Here is a 19,919-nt window from a genome sequence, read left to right as displayed (position 1 = left end):
GCTAATCATGCCAGGATATGCCAGAAGCCGGATTCAGGTAGGGGAGCCTGGATAATGATTACAACCTGCTGTGACCTTTCATTTCTCCGGCTGCAAGCATGCAGGAAAATGTTCACCTGCCTACGGGAACTAGGGTAGGAGGGCCAGCCAAGCTGTTCCTGTTATCAGTGGGCTCAGATAGCAGTTCAAGATGAGCGGAGCTGGGGGGTGGGGTAGGGGAGCTGGGGGGGTGAGTAGGGGAACTGGGGGGTTGGGAGGGGGGGTGGAGGTGGGCAGAGAGAGGTGTGCGGGAAGGGAGGTGCCTCTCAGCCAGGGAGCTTCCTCTTCTCCTTGGGAACTGTCCTAACGTGGAGCTAGGCAGGCCAGTCCTCGGCGCCCCACTGCCCAACATGCAGTCCCCGGGCTGAAGGAGGGGCCCTGAGCTCTTTGCTGCGGGCAAACTTCAAGTCAGGAACTGAATTAGCCTCTGGAAACATTTAAGGCAACTGGACAGAAGAAATCTGACAACAGAAGTCTGACTTTGGATTTTGTATGTATTTTTAATTTCATTTTTCTAATATTTCATTTGTATGACAGGTTGGAAATTGATACTTAAAAAAACTGGTCTTTCACCTCTGATAGCTTGAGAATCACTGATCTAGGTCACCGCACAGGAGCCGGCGCAGGAGTCCGGGTGGGCAGCACTCCCTCCAGATGTAATCTAGAATCCACGCCCACTTACTTGGGAACTGAACTTGGACACCTGCCTGGTTCCCAGCAAAACCAGGCTCAGGGATCACTGGCTAAAGGTCACGGGAGCAGGAAAACACTGTGGCCTTGTGTTTTCCCAGGTTCCCCAACTTGGCCTCAAAAGCCTCTAGAAATCACCGAACTATCCTCATCACGCTGCTCTGTGCCTCAGCAGGAGAAGAGGCCCAAATCCTTCTCCACCCAAGGAACAGGAAACAGACTTGGGATTTGACAGCCCTCAAGCCTTTGAGGGCACGTTGGCTCAGGAGGGTGCTGGCTGCAGCAGGACCCACGGCCACTCTCCACGTAGCGCTCTGGTGGACCAGTGGCTTACTTCTCCTCCTCCGCTTCGCACCACCCTCCTCCTCACAGAGCAGACACCTGCATCACAGAGACGCCCAGCCGCTGCCCTAGCTGCCCACAGGCATCAGCAGCCTTGTTGGACATTGATCATTAATTGTGTACAAGTACATCTGAAGACAGCTCACTGGAAAGACTTGAGCACAGAATGCAGATTGTCAACCAGGCCACATTTGCTAATAACTGATGGTCTGTCTTGCCTCCCACTAGATTTTGATGGTCACGAGAGTAGAAACCCATCTGCCTTCTTCCCTACTGCCCTCCAGCAATGCCTGAACATTTTAGGCTCTCCGCACTCACTGAATGAACCAGTACCCAAAGATGAGGCCTCTCTAGAGCTTTTCCTCTTCAATCTCAAACTATCTGAAGCCTCATTTTAGCTGAGCATGTTGCCACACAACTAAAGGATGGCATTCCTCAACTTTCCTCTTTTAATGTTGTCATGGGGCCATATGACTACTTCTGGCCAAGGAAAGGTACACTCCTGCTTAACCGGACATCTAAGCTGAGATGTGACAGTGCCATCTTGGACACGAGAAGGGAGCCACATCCTCCAAATAGGCCCAGATCCCTCACAACTGGGGAGTCAACACATCAGTCGCAGATCATCCACCTTCAGGTCTTCCGTGTGATTTTCTGTCTTGTTTAAGCCTATATTTTGATTGTCTCTGTTACTGGCAGCTGAACTGAAATCCTAATCGATACTGTGAGCCTAGCTTCTACTCGGCCACCCTGACAGTCTGAGTCCCTTGTGCTATGTCCTGGGCCCACTTCTTGGCCTGAGCTCTGAAAATGGAGTCATCCGTAGTCATACCCCGTGTAGACCTCCACTGAAACTACAGTCACCCAGATCCAAAAAGCTGTTCCCCTCTTTCTCCCTGATGCCCAACACCCAGGCCGCTTCCCACCCTTCTTTCTCGGCATCTTTTACAAATAGCAAGATTTCTTAGCATTTTATAAACAACAATCCTTCACTCCAGATTTTGAGATAATACTGCTTTACACTTGTTACCAGAAATATAAAATCTGCTATCTTGTTACTTCTGCCCTAACTCCTTAGAGGGAAATCCACAATTCTTGTTCTCTGCCCTACTGTGGACTGTGGAGATGAGGCATGATGGGGTACGGCAGGAAAGTACTGAGGCAGGAGAGAAAAGGAGGGGTCAGTAAGATTGACCCTCCCTTGAGATGGGAACTCAGACTTCAAAAACTATGCCCTTAGGCTCTTGCATAATTTGTACAAAGTTAAGAGGTTACACAATTGACTGGATTTAGAGTTGGGGCAGGGGAGGAGGAGAGAGATAAAGGGCGGAGGAGGAGAGGAAGAGAGACAGATCCCCATCAAGCAAGCAATTGCAAGGGTTCTTCAGAACCAGTGAGAGCTGGTTCTACTATATTAAAAAGAACCAGGTTGGGGACGCCTGGCTGGCTCAGTGGCATCTGCCTTTGGCTCAGGGCATGATCCCAGGGTCCTGGGATGGAGCCCCATATCAGGGGAGCCTGCTTCTCCCCCTGCCTCTGTCTCTACCTCCCTCTCTGCGTCTCTCATGAATAAATAAATAAAATCTTAAAAAAAAAAAAAAAAGAACCAGGTTGGATTGTGGGAGCCTCTCCTCAGCAGATGATGTGGGCAACATCTCTCATACAGCCGAACAAGGCAATTCAAAAGTCCCCCACGTACAGTCGCCCTCATGATTAAATTGTAGTTATTTGGGGGGTGAATGCCCTCTAGAATTTTTAATCACATACATTAATGCAACTTTTATTATTTTTCTGAAGTGCCTGTATTTTATGATCCTTGACCTTGCCAACTACACGTGGCACATATATTGTGCTACTATATAGGAGTACCTTGATGGGCTGTCAACCTCATGGTGGATAAAGGATGACCATATAGGAAAATTGGCAAAATGTATCCACTTGTATCTTTTTTTTTTTTTTTAAGATTTTATTTATTTATTCACGAGAGAGACAGAGAGAGGCAGGGAGCAGGGAGGCAGGTTGCCTGGAGGGAGCCTGATGCAGGGCTCAATCCCACGACCCCAAGATCACGACCTGAGCCAAAGGCAGACATTCAACCACTGGGCCACTCAGGTGCCCCTATCCACGTGTATCTTTGAGACCACTATGATTGATACTTGTGCTCCTCTGGGAACCAAGAATGACGTTGCTGCTTCACAGGATAGGTCACATGTGACTGTGACATTGCCAGAATTCTGTCCACTTGCCCCCAACAACCAGAACTTGTGCTAACAAGGCACACTTCCACTTACCTGCTGCCATCTGGGACAAATATGAATTTCTCCCTGAAGTGCAGCCATTTCAGTCATGGCCATCCTGAGCTAATTTTGGGGTCTTTGGGACCACAAAATAAATTCCAGCAATTCAGGGTAACATATCAGGATCTCTGCCCTTAGCAATGGCTTTCTCCCATCGGTGTGGTCACCAGTGTCCTTTGAAGTTCTGATTCCACTAATGCCCTAAGAAGCCTCCAGGCCTTCCTTAGATTGCCTTCTGAGGGAAGGGTACAAGAAGTAAGTCTCTACTCCCACAGTCACATGCATTGTTATCTTACACTTGGCTCAGAATTATGCAGAAGAGACTAAAGAATCAGTATAGGTCCCAGCATTCCAGTGGCTTCCAATCCCAGGAGAGGAAAGAGTACAGAAGCACCTCAGACATCTTATGAATTCAAAGGCTGTCTGGACCCAAGTCATTCTCATTTTTCTGTCAACACAGGACAAAGGGCGTCTGTGACAGAGGGCATGGTGACACCCCAGAGCAAGTACAATATAGCTGGGCTCTCTCAGAAAGTTTTCACGTTTTATGTGCTTCAACTACCAGAAAGACAGGCGGCAAGAAAATTCATGCATAATCAACATCTCACACAGATGCTGTAAGTGTTACTAACAAGCACATTATAGTAACACAACTTTTCCTCCATGCTCAAATTCTCTATTTGCCCCTGATTTTGAACTTCATCTCTAGATGGCAAGTCCAATTCTTTGTTTCCTGAGCTTCTTTTCTTAAAGAGAGGAGGTGGCAGCAGGTAGGCCTGAGCCAGAGTCAAGTTCCTCCGCACCAACGCAGGCTCCGGATCCTGCCATCCTAAGCTCCACCCCACACAGTAGCTGGGGTGCACCCTCGGGAAAGAGGAGCCGCTAGGCTTTAGGATCAAGAATATTCTGGCTATGAGCTTTGCCGGGTTCACTCAAGCAACCAAATCCACCCACGGTCACCATGAGAGAAAGATGAGGGCAGGCCCCGTGTCTCCTACTCTGAGGCTTGCCCAAATTGGATCCACCAGAAATCTGAGGGGTTTTTTTTTGGGGGGGGGGAGGCTGTAAGAAAAAATGTTATGGATATAATTAAGTAATAAGAATATATTGAACAGGAAAGAAAAAGGGGGGGAGAGTGAGGGTTAGTGACTACCATCTCATGGTTTCCCACTCACGTGGCTCCACTTCCAAAATTTCCTCCTGTCCTAGTCATTAGTTCTGGGGGCTGAGATGACGTACGTAAGTTGATAACAAGGGCAAATGCAGGGGGTGGATGAGGCCCACACTTCTCTCCATCCAAATTGCAGTCAGAAAATGCATTCATCACCATAATTGTTGCTTTTTAGGGAAATCTAGGTCTAGCTACCTCTTCCCTCCTGCCAGCATTTCACTAATCCCAATGTGACAGCACAGTATGTAAGCACGGCCAGCCCTCTCCCCCCAGCCGCAGGCCATGGTGCCACTGGCTGGCTGTGTGGCTTTGATTAAATGACTTTACCTCTGGGAACCTCAGGCTCCTGGTCTGTAAAATGGGGGTGAGAGTATGTGATGAGATGTTAACAAGGGTGGAACAGGTCCATATTTGTAAAGCGCTTAGAATATCCCCAGTCAGCACAGTTAACTGTTATCACAGACACGCTGCAATGCTCGCTATTCATCTGGTTACATAAAAGGCAGGCTTGACACCAGAGGTGTTTGCAGTGTGATGCACAGACGCATAGGGTGAGGTGGGTGCTCGGGAGGGAAGCAGCTAGGGACTCAGCCCTGGCGGCCCCACACGCCCCCCCCCCCCACCCAGCACCTCTGCTCCCCGCTGCCCTGCCAGGGCCAGGCTCAGTCGCTGCGGCCAGCCTCAAAAATCATGCCTACCACTCTGAATCTGGTCTGAACATCTCTGCAGCCCCACACAGCCCCAGCAAGTCCGTTCCTACAGGCTGGAATAGCCAGCGCCCGGAGATGGTTGGAAAACACATTCTGGATGCGCAAAGCCAGTTCCACAAACGTGCTGGGAACTCTGATTAACGCAGAAACCCACATTTCAACAGCCCTCCCAGAAAGAAAAAGCCGTTCCAGCCCAGGAGGAATGAGCTCAGGGTCTCCTCTCGCAAGGGCTGCCTGACATCGGAGCCTGCATTTCAAATCAGGCACAACAATAGGACTCGACCTCCTCAGAGGAGGTCTGCGTTCCTAAGTTTGGGGATGCGGGAGGGTGTGCACAGAGAGAGCGGTGGGAAAGCCCCAGAGAAGGCCCACACTCATCTGTATGCAGAAGACATCCGAGAGGATTAGAAAAAGATGTCATCTGCATTATAATTAATATTTATTTTACTCTGTTCCAGCCTCTAAGAAAAACTTCCTAGTTCCCATAGAAGTTGAAATTGTGCAAATCACCAGGAAAGATCCTGTCCCCAGGGGCTGAAGGTAGGAAGGGAAAGACTGGAAAGGCACCATTTCCCCAGCCATCAACAATCAGGACCAAGCAATCAGCCAACCTATCTGCCAGCAGGGGGTGACACCCAGGGCCCTACCCTTGGGAGGGCCCAGTGCTCTTGGAAGACCACACACAGAACAACCATCGAAACGCAGTCCTGAGCTCTGGAGACACTTTGCTTGGATCTTACCCCTGCCCTTCTGCTCGGGAGCCTGGGCAAGTTACTCCATCTCACTGGCCTTTGGTTTTCCCCTGTCAAAATGAGAAAAGCCACTGCGGCCCCATGCAGGTGTGTATGTGTGTGTGTGTCTGGGAGGGGTGGGGCGCAGATAATGACAGGATGGGGAATCAGGATCTGACCCAGAGGCTAAAACCTGAGAAGAGGAAAGATGTTTGAGGCACGTGAGCTAAGTAAGAGCAGCTGGGCTTGGTCAGATGGGGGCTCTGGATGGGGAGGTGGGAAGCAAGCAGAGGTTTTACATGCACGCACATGTGCTCCATCTTTTCTCCAAGCCTGTGGTTCAGACCCCACCTTCCTGGCCATCGTGGCTGACCCAGGCAAGGGCCCCTGAGCCAAGCTGGCTCAATCAGAGTTCTTTCTTTCCAGGATTTTTCTAAGTGGAACTGAGTGAAGACGACACTGCCCACTCTGGTGAGAACATCACGAGACTAGAAGCATAGCAGTGCCGTACCTCACACTGACCCACCATGTGGAGCAGACTGGGTGGGGAATGAAATTAGTGTGCAAACAGAAGGGGAGCAAGAGATGGAAGGTGCGGGCAGCCCTGGTGGCGCAGAGGTTTAGCGCCGCCTGCAGCCCACGGTGTGATCCTGATCCTGGAGACGGGGGATGAAGTCCCACGTCAGGCTCCCTGCATGGAGCCTGCTTCTCCCTCTGCCTGTGTCTCTGCCTCTCTGTCTCTCTCTCTCCCTCTCTCTCTCTCTCTCTCATGAATAAATAAATAAAATCTTTAAAAAAAAAAATGGAAGGTGTCCCGGAGGCACGCCCATCCCTCAGCGCCACCTGACTCCATCAACCAGCAAACTCTCCTTGCAACTGAAGCTAGTTTGCTCTGGATACTTGCCACCTGTGTCAAAGGAGTCCTGATCCAGAAAGGCAGGGATCGGATGGAGGGGAGTCCGACACTGGAGGCTGGGAGGTTAGACCTCCACACTCCAGAGAGTGAGTCACTGCAAGAGTCTGCCTAAGAAGGCAACAGGTACAAAACAAAGATGCTTTTAGACAGATCAATCTGGCTGCGGTAGCAAAAGGGCCAGGCTGGGGCCTGGGGCACAAAGCCAGCTGGAGACTTTTGAAATGTGCTGATCCTGGCCAAATATTCCTGGTTCTACCTCTTACCAACATGCATTCTAGTCCTCACTGTGGTTACCCTGTTCTGTTCTCCCTGAACTTCTGTAATAGCCTTGTAACAATCTCCCTACCCGCATCTCTGGTCCTGTACTGTCACCTATTAGGCCACACACTTATCACAGCATTCCTGGCCCGGAGACATCAAGGGGTGCCCCAGCAAGGGTTGACATGAGATCCAGAGACTCTCCTAGCACCCCCACAAAAAACTTGATGGGCTCCTATGCCTGGGTTTTACTCTCCCAGGGCTCAGACCTGGTTCATGAGGGACATAGACCCCTATCCAGCCCTAGCCTCCCAGACCCCTGAACTTTGAATGCATTTCTTTTAACCCCAGTGAAGTGAACCACCCTCTCAATATACTGACACCGCATACCGGGATCTAGGTCTGAATCTGCTAGAAGTCCCAGGTCACAAGAGGGCTATGGATGCCTATGTGAGGATCCCTTGTGGATCCCCTCAAAATAACCAGCAGAGGCTTGACTGGTGGGGGAGGTGGGCCAGGGTACTGCCGTTTGGCAGTAGTTTGGCAGTGGGAGTCTGTGTGTCAGCAGTGACACACCTGCAGAGGCTCCCAGAGGCAGGAGCCCAGCCTGGGGACTTTGCTTTACTTGTTTCTATATGCACCAACGGGTAAGAGTTCTCAATTCAGAGGACTATCTCATCTAAGGTACATCAAGCACCCCCGCACCAGCACCCTGTCTGGCGCACAGCAGGTGCTTGCTCGAAACAATGTAGAATTTGAAACCCCTTTCAAAAAGGACTGTTAGCCATAAGAATGGAAAGTCACTTCACAAAAGAATTTTTTTAAAAAAGAACTATGAAATCCATTGGAAGGTTTTAGAGATAACTGGCCTTTGAGAATTTAGTTCTGGTGGAATAAAAGAGCTAGAAGCCGGAACAATCCATTTCTCCTTAGGCATAGGTTTATTTATGGTCTATTTCAGTTCAAAGTCAACGGTTCTTGGGGTTTTCAGTAGTGTTGGTTTCATCTGTGCGGGGTGACGCTGACCACCCGTGAGGAGGCACATGCCCCGGTGGGAAGCACTTTGCACGCGTGCACGCACCTCAGTATCAACACGTGCTCCTGCTCAGCCCCAGCTGGCTCGCACATCCGCAGCACATAGGTGACCGAGGGGCAGGGTGAGTGTGCCAAGGAAGCATTGTGTTTTGTACAAGGCTGAGAAGTCCCGGTACAGAGATTATGTGTCCCTCGGGGCCTTGAAGGCTTGCTTAGTCATGGATGTTTTTGTTGAAATTTTAAAATTGAGATGGTTTTCTAGTCATTCATTCCATGATCACGGCTGGCAATTAACTTGCTTGAAATTTAAAAAAGGAAGAAGGGAATCTGCATGATGAGAGGGAAGAGGAGGGGAAGGGAGAAGAGGGCAGGGGAGGGGGGAGAGAGAGAGAGAGAGAGAATGAGAATGAAGAGGGAGGCAAGCTTCTGGGCTATTCTATCCCAGTCAGGAGTGGCGGGCCACAGCACCCAGAATGCTACCGGCTTTTTCAAACAAAAGCTTCCTTTCTTCTGCTCTGGACAAGGTTTATTCAGTTGAGGGAGAGGTCAACAACAGCCCAGGCCTCTCATCAAGTGGCACCAAACAACTGAGCAGGTCACATGTTTCTACAAATCTAATCCAGAAATTATGATCACAAACAACATCATAAGTGTGCCTGGTGTCGTGGATCGTCATTCAAAATCGGTCTGTTTTCTGAGGGAAGCCCGTGTCCTCCTGTGAGCTGGTGGGAAACCCCTCAGGGACATGCCTTGAACTGCCACCAGGTGGCCCAGGCTGGGACAATGCAGGAATCCAAAAGGACAGACCCTCATCTGGAATCCACCAAGCCTGTGATGCCTTGGCGCCTGTGTCATCGCAATCCCTAAATAAACACGAACGTACAAAGGGATTGAGCTTCCACTCTCAAAAAAGCACACGCTGGCTAACTATGACATGAAGCATCCTGAACCCTTGTTAAGGCTGCTACGTGTAGGGTAAGTAAATCTACCTAAAAATGAGGTTCTTTGGAGATGTCAGAAACTCAGCTCCTTTGAGTCCCTGCCCTGTGTTGAATTTCAAGCAGTGGACTAGTTTATAACCAAATTCCAAAGGGCTTTTAGAGATCCAGGTGGTACTGTTACCATTGAAAACCTGCATCAATTGATCATGAACCCACAGGAGGACTAAATACCAATTACTCTGGCCACTCTTAACCCTGCCCACTGGCCAAAAAACAAAAATCCAGTTCCCCCCAAGCTTTAAGCCCCATCAACTCTGAGCCAGCACCCCAGATGACTTCATCTGAGGCAGAATGGAAGGAAAGAAGGTAGTATTTGTGGCAATCTTCAAGCCTTTATATGAGACAATTTCTATACTGGGTTCTGTGTTACCTTTTATCAACACTCACTGGTTTTATGGCTTGCCTAAAAATATTTTATTATACTCCAAAGATAAATGAAAAAAGGCTTGAATGTACTGATCCAGCTTTCCCACTGGGTGCCAGGCTAGATAAATAGCATTCCCATGCTAATAACTATGATTAACGCCAAAGGCTTTAGTTAAGTAAACAATTGACTTTGTAAATAAAAGTCCTAAGAGGGGAAAAAAAAATCTCAAATTCCAATTTTAAATATCCTATTTGGCAGATAAAAGCAAATAGTGGCATGGGCAAATGGGTATTTCAGCCTGGTCTAGCCCAGTGGGTGGGCCTGGCCATTGGCTCCAAGACATGTACAACACAGTGGCACTACATCTAAGGGGGTGCCCTTCATACACAGCCACAGAAAAGTTCCATTCTGATTACAACAGTTGTCTGGCAGATGGCAAGAAACTATATTGAGGATGGGTACCTTATTCAAATTCACACAAAGGTGCTGCTCCCTGGGCTAGAAGGGAGACCCCAAGCATGTCGCCACCTTTCAAGTGTTGGGCTGTTGACAAATGGGGACCTCTGGCCTCACCTGGGCCCCTTCCCTGAGCCTGCTCCTTTCAATCCTTAAAGCTCAGTGAAATAGTCTTTGTGGGCAGCTTCCTAACCCATATATACATACATACTATACCCTCTTGGCCAAAGTGCCACATGGACAGTCAAGAGGTTAGTTTTAAATCAAGAGTTTGATAGTCATTGGAACGCTATGCCTCTGATTACTTCACCTTCTTGGCCAAAGTTCTGCAGAAATAATCAAGGGGTCAGTCTTAAATCAAGAGCTTGATAGCCACTGGAACACCATGCCTCTGATTAAACTCAAAGACTGAGCGCCCGCTGAGCCACGTGGCCTCCAGGACCAGATCCGGCAGGAGATGCAGGCGTGGGTAAGAAGGACTCCGTGGCCTGATGGGTTACAGCCTCTTTGAGGGACAAGACATCTGAAGAGAATGTACAACAGCTGCAGTCTTGCTGAAGTTCTCAGAATTCTCTATCCTATCTGTGGTCAGCGAGGGTTTCTGGCCCCTTCTGAGAAAGGAGTCCATAGAGAAGACATCTCATAAAATCTCAGAAAGTTTTAGCATTCTGAAACACTTTAATGAATTTGATGTTAATGTTTAAGTACCTCGAAGACATAAATTTCTCCTTTCCAAATCCTAGAAAGAATTTCATCTTCAGAAAAGATTGTGCAGATGGGTTTTGATGCCATTTTATAATTAAACCTGTATAATTTATCACACTTAACACCAGAGTCTTACTCCAGTGCCATTAAAAACAGATTTGTAATTTGCTGTTAAATTAAGATGCTTCATTTTCCTACTACTTGTGATTTTTCTTTTCACAGACAAAGGATGATTCAGGGGCCATCAGACCCCTAGCACAGCCAGGAAACTGCCATCAAACCCACCAGAGAACCCAAATCCAAGAGATTTCATTTTTATTCATTATCAAACCTTATCAAACACCTATCAAAAGAGGCTCATAAACCATGAATAGGAAATATGAAGAGAAAAACTGTGGAACTCCTTGTTTATCCAGGTTCTGAGAGATTTCCATTAAAATTCTGCCTCCCATTTGTGTGATGGAAAAAGACTAGTTTGATTTTAAATCTTGCAGGTCCGAGGCTTAACCCAACGCATCCCCTAGGGGCGGCAGTAACTTGATTCCCCCAGGCTTATCTAATTGCTTTAGGCTCATTCTGTAGGACGCAGCTCCCCTGGGTGTTCAACCCTTGATGCCTTTTATCCCCCCATCGTTCTCTGGGCAAGGTCTCCACATCTTCCCATCCTGCAGGATCGTGACCGTATTGCTTTTGATGCTCCGTTTCATTCTGATGGAACACCAGCGGACTGACAATTATTTTTCACTGGAGACTGATGAGTGTAAAAACTGCAAGAGGAATTTGGGTTTTTTTTGTTTTTTGTTTTTTTAATTTTTTTTTTTTTTATTTATGATAGTCACACAGGGAGAGAGAGGCAGAGACGGACAGAGGGAGCAGCAGGCTCCATGCACCGGGAGCCCGACATGGGATTCGATCCCGGGTCTCCAGGATCGCACCCTGGGCCAAAGGCAGGCGCCAAACCGCTGCGCCACCCAGGGATCCCTGCAAGAGGAATTTGAGCAGCACACTCAACATGGACCTATGTGGCCACTCTCCTTCACAATGGTTACCTACACGGGTGACAAATTGTTCAACACACTCCTTACACCGTAAGATCTCCTTTCCCAGCTGTCTGCCCTAGTGGCTTCGCCCATGATGTCCTTACCCTCTTGCCAAAGCACCCATGGGCTCATTCAGTGCTCAGCTCCAAGGGGGCCTCATCTTTCCCTGGTAAAAGACAAACTGAAACACAATGAGATTTTCAACAATCGTTTGTTCGCATCTTGCCCTGCTGGAAGCTGTGGTGGATACCTTCCCCTCTAGATCTAATTTAGATGATGACTTCCTGGAACAGCCTGCAGAGAAGCAACATCCAAATCATCCCCGTGAGGTAGCCCTGTTTTCTGATTCCTCCCAGTGAGAAATCAGGATGAAGACTGAAGGTCACTGCTTGCACTTAATCATTCAGTGGGTCTGTGAAAAAAAAGGTTTCACATCAAAGCTGAGTACCAGTCAACCTATTATACCCCCACCCACCCCACTGTAAACTGCTCTGCTCCCTTTAACCATGTTCTTGACTTTCGTTAATACTTCTCTCACCAGGTCGGCACACAGGCTAAATGAGACAATGAAGTGAAATATTAATCACTGGGTCTGGTAGTGAGATTTATTCCATTCAGTAAGAAGAGTGCTTTGTTAGCATCTATGGAGAAAGGAGAAACCGAGGCTCCCTGGCTAAGGCAGATCCAAGACAAGGGTTTGAGAAGACCGGCTGACCAAAGTTCAGGATGCAAGGAGATCCAAGCCAGAAATCTTTCCCACTGGTAATTCAAACTTGTTAATTCATCTCAATCCAAATTATGAGTACTTTGGTGGAACATGGCTGCTTTTTCAAAACAGATGCCCTATTTGCTCTTCAGTAATAATATCAGAAAATCAAAATCAATTCAAATATAGCTGACCCCTGAAAAACACAGATGAGAACTGTGTGGGTCCACTTCCACGCAGAACTTTTTTAGTAAATATAGCACAGTACCATAAATGTATTTTCTCTTTCTTACAATTTTCATAATAATACTTTGTTTTCTCTAGCTTACTTTATTGTAAGGATGCAGTGAATAATACATATAACATAAATAATACACATTAGTTGACTGTGCTAGGCTTCCAGTAAACAGTAGGCTCTTAGTAGTTAATATACACATGAATTTTACATGAAGGGGTTGTTCAGGGTCAACTGCATCACCCTTTTCTTAATTCACCTTGAATGAATGAGGCACTACTGAATAAACAAAATGCATCATGGTGAAAGACACTAGGAGATATCACTGGAAAGAAAAACGAGAAATGCCAAACACACAGAGGAAAATCCAAAGATTCAGAAACCTTTTCAGCATGAGGTATAGAATAAATCACTTTCCAAATTTATCTCTCCAAAAACATACCACGACTAACAACTGTCTCAGACATCTGCTTTAGGATGAGCACATCATATATCAGGACCAAGTACACAGTAGGTTCTCAGTAAAACCAAATGATTCATCACAAGATGGGTTTTGGCCAAACATCAACTCTACCACTTCTAACATAAAACTCTTACGTCGGGATCCCTGGGTGGCTCAGTGGTTTAGGGCCTGCCTTCAGCCAGGGTGTGATCCTGGAGACCTGGAATTGAGTCTCACGTTGGGCTCCCTGCATGGTGCCTGCTTCTCCCTCTGCCTGTGTCTCTGCCACTCTCTCTCTCTCTATGTCTCTCATGAATAAATAAATAAAATCTTTAAAAAAAAAAAACAAAACTCTCACATCATTTTAAAGTGTATTTCTCCCCAGAGGAGCTCAAAGTACTTGACACCCACATATCTCATTTAACAAGCTTTTGCAAACCACAATCACCATGCTAGAGGTCATGGCAGAAATGGAAAAACAGCAGCTGAACTTCAGAGACCCAAGGCACCTAAAACAACATAACTCTGATCTCACGAATCTGTACAACATCCCTAGAGTTAAACAGGTAGTAAGAGAAAACATCCCAAGAGAAAACATCACCGAGGCCCTGAATTTTCATGATTTGTTTAGACTTACAGAATAAGGGATTGACTAAAAACTAAAATCCAAGTCCCCCAAAGTATACAAAAAACTGGAAATATTTAGTCCATACCGAACAGACTTAAAGAAACATGAGGGCTGTGTGGAAACAGCTGAAGGACTGGGCTGTTACCATCTCAAGATGATGGTCAAATATTCTTGGTTCACATCCCTAGGGAAAGTAATCTAGAATCATCCCCCCCACACACACACACAGAGTTTTATTTCTAGGTGTTCACTCATATCAACCAATTTGGTCTCAAAATAGACATGCTCACAATAATGCGAGGGAAGAAATGTATCTGAAGGGCTATTATGCCCACTTACCTGCAGAGTAAGGTAGACACTGCAGTGCATAGATTTTGACTCAATGTGAGGAGGGACCTTCTAGCAATTACAGTTGTTTCACATGGGGAAGTGCATTGCCTTAAGGATATAGTATAATCCCCATGTCTAGAAATGTCACACATGAAAATGAAATAACTTCCTATGAAGATTTAGGGCAGGAGGACCAGTTAGGATGCTACTCCAGAATTCCAAGCAAGAGATAGAGGGGCTTGAATTAGCGCAGTACTGGTGGTAGGGTCAGGGGGGAAGAGACAGATGAGATAAATGTTTACAAGTAAAATCATAAGCCATAGCTGATGAGATATGAAAGAAGAATGGGAGGATAAGGCATGGAAGCTCCTGGAAGATGCTGAGCCACCAACACTCAACACAGAATCGCAGAGGGAGCAGATCTGTGGGAGTGGCTCACCAGGCCGTGGGGTCCAGGTGCTGTGGGGAGAAGGGCACACAAGCTGTGGAATCCTCGGAATGAGAGGGAGTCTATCTCAATTTCATCCCACCTAAGAGATGGGGTGATGAGGACATATCAGAAGAGGGCCAGGGGATGCTGGCTTCAAGAGGTAGGCCAAAAAGAAAAACTGAAGATAGTGTCTTAATCTATTGGACCTTCTATTAAACAAACAAACAAACAAACAAACAAACAAAACCCATACATTGACTGAGTGGCTGAAACCACAAACATAGATTTCTCACAGTTCTGAAGGCAAGTCCACAATCAAGGTGCCAGTAGATTCAGTGTCTGGCCTGCTTCCTTGTTCCAGATAGCCTTCTTCTCACTGAGTCCTCACGTAGCAGAAGGGGCTGGAGAGCCCCCTGGGATCTCTTTTGTAAGAGCACTAATTCCATTAATAAGGGCTCCATGTACCACCTCCTAATACAGCCCACTCGAGGTTAAGATTTTGATATGAATTTTGGGGCGACACAAGACAGTCCCTAGCAGTGGAGTAGGAGTGGTCAGGAAGGATCCAGGAGAATAAGCAGAGTGCAGTGTCCTAGTGGTCAAGAGAACAGACTTTCAGGAAGGAAGAGCCACTAATGCCAAGTGCAGTAGGGTTCCAATAAGATCAGGATTGGACAGCATCCACTGGACTTGGCAAGGCTCCTGGTGGGGTGAAGGAGGCTGAGTAGCCACTGGGAAGTGAGGAAGCAGAGGTCATGTTCATCAGGTTCTGGGTGAAGGAAGACCGGGACCAGGAAATGAAGACACGGAAATAGGTAGTATTTTTAGAATGAGAAAGACCGAAGCATGTTTGCAAACTACGAGGGAAGTGCTGGTGGAGAGAGGCAGGCCGAAGGTCGCTGAGGAGAGACCAACGACGAGGAATCTTCGAGGAGGGGGTGGTTGTGGGCACAGGTGGCTAGGCCGGCCGTGGTCGGGACAGGGACACTTCATCCTCGGAGGAGGCGGGGATCTGGATCTGGCCATAGCTGTGGCTTGTGCGGGCGGGCGTGGGGACGGAAGATTATCGTGCCTGATGGTCTGACCCGCTGCTGTGAGGAAACAAGATATTCTGAGTGTTTAAAAAGGGCCTAAAGAGAAGGTGGAGGGAGGCCGACCAGAGTGAGCTGAGCAGGGGCAGCAGAGCTGACCGGAGCTTCAAGGACACGGGCACGAGTTGGGGAGACGCTGGTTATGCTCCTCCAGCTGCTGCTCCCCACAGAAGGACCAGGCCCCAGACCTTCCCCTGCTCCCCATCCCCGCTGCCCCCCCCCATCTCTCCATCTCTCTGTCCCTCCTCAGCATCGGCCTGAGGTCTAGTGCTTCAGGCCCTCACCCAGGTCTCTCCACCTACTGCTCCTGTAGGAGCCGCTCCGAGGTACCTCCTCCAGGAAGCCCCCCGCCGCCCCAGGGCTGCATTAAGACAGGGGCAGCCCGGTGGGGCTCAGCGGTTTAGCGCTGCCCTCAGCCCAGGGCATGATCCTGGAGACCCGGGATCGGGTCCCACGTCAGGCTCCCTGCGTGAAGCCTGCTTCTCCCTCTGCCTGTGTCTCTGCGCAACCGCCCCCTGCCCCCCCACCCGTGTGTCTCTCATGAATAAATAAATAAAATCTTTTTTTTAAAAAAAAAAAGATCGTTGCCGGGGCCTCACAGCACACCATGGAGAGAGCTGCTTGCAAGTCCACCTCCCCAGTGGACACACAACTGCTCCTCCAAGCAGGAGCTTGCACTGTCTCCCCAGCACCCAGAAGGCTCTCAGGACACACACTGGGTGTGCCGGTGGGGGGATGAGCAGATGAACTGTAAGTAAGAGGTTGGCTCACTGGTCGCTCAAATTCCATCTTATTAAGAAAACTGGGAGCTAGCTTGTTGGTTCTTTGTGCAGAACTGCTTTTGCAATAGCACACGTGTTTCAGAGTGGACACTGGGGAGAGCTGTTCTCTATACAAACTAAAAGACTGATCATAGCTCTTTCATAAGCCAGAAAAATAAGCCATGACATTCTCATGGCCAGAGCCAGATTCCAACAGTAGCCCCTGGGGCTGTGGACATGCACTGGAAATCCAGATGAGGACAGAGATGCCGCAGTCCAAACCCATGAGGCTCCCCTCCCTTCCCCTCCCCTCCCAGGGCAGTCCGAGTTTCCTCTGTCGGCCTAAAGACATCCCAAATATGCATCAGCTAAAAGACCCCAGAGCTGTCTCTGACATCTTTAAACCCAGCGACGGAGCCTGGTCCTCCACGTACTGCAGAGCTCTCAGGTGGCAGAGCACGACGGTCTCTGGAGCCTGGGCACCCTGACTCTCCAGCGTCCTCCCCAGTGTTTGGCACAGGCCTGTTTCTCTGAGTCCTGGAGGTGATAAACCCACTAACAGAATTTTCCCAGGATCCCAGTCTCATTTCTGCTTCCCACCCACGTCTCTCCAACAAAAACAAGGCCTTGGCCAGGATCCAAGCTCTGGGGTCTGTGGAGAGGGGATGCTGGGACCCAGCCGCTGTCAGGCACGTCCTTCCTTTCACTGATGCTGAAACCAGATCCCCCAAGCTCCCAGATGCCAATGGAATGCATTTAGGTCTCTCTCAAAAAAAAAAAAAAAAAAGCTGTGCTAGGCTTTTTTCTTTTTGGAGGGCAGGAGAGATAAATGAGCAACTAGCCACCGCCATGAGAAAGGACTGAGTCACTCTGGAGAGACAGCTCCCCAGTGACTTTTTTCACCTTGCACAGCCTGTGCTGGTGATGCATCAGCCCCACCGACTAAGGCAAGTCAGGCCCTCATCAGCACCAGGATGGTAGACTAGGACCCAAGTTGCCACCGCAGCAAACAGACCAAGGGACCGGCCACAGGGGAGGCAAGCAGGACCTCAACTCTACCACATTTGCTCTGACACAGGAAGGCAGTTTCTAATGAAAACAAGTTCCAGGAATCCAACCCTCTAGGGATGAGCAGATGGGACACCTCGGGTTGTCATGTTGCATTCAGAGAGGCTCCAGATACTTTTGGGGGCAATGGAAAGGATTGAAAGCAAAACAAAACATGACAGTAGCAACAGCCCCATTTAAGCCGCAAAGATGACCAAATCTACGTGTGGGAAAGTATACGCTTAAAACCCACTGCCTTCTAAGCCATGACTTCTCATGGACAAGACCACTGACTAAGTTAGTGGAGATGAAGTGACTCATTTACCCACTGACTCCAACTTCTCTGTTGAGGCTTCTTCAGAAATGTGGCTATTGGGACGCCTGGGTGGCTCAGTGGTTGAGCGTCTGCCTTTGGCTCAGGGCGTGATCCTGGGGTCCTGGGATAGAGTCCCACATTAGGCTCCCCATAGGGTACTTCTCCCTCTATCTCTCTGTGTCTCTCATGAATGAATGAAATCTTTTACAAAAAAAAAAAAAAAAAAAGGAAAGAAACGTGGTTATTCTATACTTGCAAGTTGCCTTCGGATCCCCTGGAGTTAAAATCACACTGATCTTCCCCAGAAGTGGCCATTGGTAAGGTGGCAAAATTCAGCTTCTTTCCCCCTACCTCACAGAAGAAAAATCAGAGACATGGGGACAAGAAGTGAGGGTCTGTCTCATTGCCAGTTCTAGCAATGGGATCTATTGTGCTTCTCACCAAATTCCTTCTGTGGTTCACAAGGGACCTAAAAGAGGTCTTGCCACGGCCTGCAGGATTACCTGTTCTCTGAAAGCCATGTTTCCATTCCCCATGAAGTCTCTCCCAAAAACTGAAGTTTGCACTATTTTTCCCCTCCACTTCATGGGGAATACTGAATGCACTGTGTACTAAAGTATTAATATATACAGTATCATCTCATTTTAGGTTTCTTTTTTTTTTTAAGATTTTATTTCTTTATTCATAAGAGACAAAGGTGAGAAGCAGGCTCCATCCCAGGACCTCGGGATCATGACCTGAGCCAAAGTTGAATGCTTAACTGACTGAGCCACCTGGGCACCCACGGTTTAGGTTTCAATGGCCTTAATGTGATATTGTAGAAAGGACATTGGGCTTCAAGCCAGATGAAGGATAGAACCTGGTTTCTACCCCTGGTGCCCCACTAACGATTCTGGGTAGGCAGTTTCTCTGAGCCTCAGTTTCTCCTCTGTGGGAAGGGGTAAACTATTGCCTTGCCAACTTGGAACACTGGTTTTGAGACTCCTATAAGACAATCACTTGCATTCCCTGTGAAGGAACTCAGAAGGAAGCTGAAAAAACTTCTGCAAATGTAAGAAAATGACACCGTGACCTAATGCTTTTGTGGTGAGGCCTTCAAAGTAGGGGCACCGGTCCTCAACTGTCATTTATCACACACACACACACACACTCCTGCCAAAGAGTGCTTACACTTGGATGGGCTACTACATTCGATATTTAGGGACTTTTGAACTTGAACGTGCCCCAGTAATGTTATGGATCAGTAATATTTTCAGTCCAAATTCTTTTTCCATTGGGCACAAGCAAAATAGCCTTTCCATTTCTCACCCAGGATGTTAAGGTCATGACCCTCCACATGGCTGGAACATCTCATCTCTGGCCTCAGCTCCCCGGAGCCCAGCAAAGACTGCATAGCCTGATTCTCCTCTTCATTCTTGCCCACCCACCCCCACCCCCCGCCTCCTTTCCAAGGCCTTTATATGCAAGTCCACACCAGGCCTCTGCATACATTCTAAATTCCTGCAAATCTCTGCAAGTAAGATTTTATTCCCTCAAAGCACCAGTGTGATTGGTCTCCTGTGTAATGAAGGAGCCTTTATATTTTTAGTTTTCTTCCCATACAACAAACACTATTAATAACATTTTAGTTTCTCCCGAGATGATATGGATTAGACCAAATGGAAAGTTACCATGGCTACCAGAGTGTTATTTTTGGTTTGAGAAATCCATGCCAAGTGAAGCAGCATACACGGTCAAGAACTGGAGCTTTATTTCCGCTTTGCTATCAGGCAATCAATCCCAACTTAATTTTGAAACCCTAATTGCAGCGGAAACTAATTATGAGTGGCAAGACCTGAAACCCCTAATTAAAGGAGGAGTCAATAAAGCAATGCAGCCTTATCACTGGGGCAACTCTTGCAGGGATTTAAGCACAGGAGGACTTTCTTTCCCAGGTAACTACCTAAGCAAAACAGTGCAGGGAAGCACACCTGGACATTGGGTGGGAGACCCTAAGTTGGGTCTGGAAATGTCAGTCTCTGGTGGGCAAGCAAGTCAGGTCTTCTCCCTGTGTTATGAAGATGCACCCAACTGGGGGTGAGGCGGGAAGCCCCTGGTGGGAAGGAGGTGTTTCTACTCCCAGTCAAAAGGTGGTCAGGGGAGGCCAGGGAGGGAGAAGCTCAAGGATGGCTGTAC

At 48.1% G+C, this 19,919-nt stretch overlaps 1 protein-coding gene and 1 long non-coding RNA gene across 5 annotated transcripts in view; one reads left to right on the top strand and one right to left on the bottom strand.

Moving 5' to 3' along the window:
* Positions 1-19,919, bottom strand: part of BCAR3 (BCAR3 adaptor protein, NSP family member) — a 114,148-nt gene that overhangs the window by 30,959 nt on the left and 63,270 nt on the right. The window lies entirely within an intron of this gene.
* LOC121488218 lies at positions 10-14,814 on the top strand. Of its 2 annotated transcripts, none has more exons than XR_005986997.1 (3): positions 10-134; positions 577-3,985; positions 5,708-14,814. It is a non-coding gene; the product is annotated as an uncharacterized LOC121488218 (long non-coding RNA). The 2 variants fall into 2 exon arrangements; XR_005986996.1 differs by having other exon boundaries at positions 577-6,088; positions 6,407-14,814.

This window comes from Vulpes lagopus, chromosome 3 (assembly GCF_018345385.1).
Source record: "Vulpes lagopus strain Blue_001 chromosome 3, ASM1834538v1, whole genome shotgun sequence".
In the NCBI taxonomy this organism is placed as follows: Eukaryota; Metazoa; Chordata; class Mammalia; order Carnivora; family Canidae; genus Vulpes; species Vulpes lagopus.
Note: the sequence above shows the minus strand (reverse complement) of the source record. Positions and strands in the feature narration are given on the sequence as shown.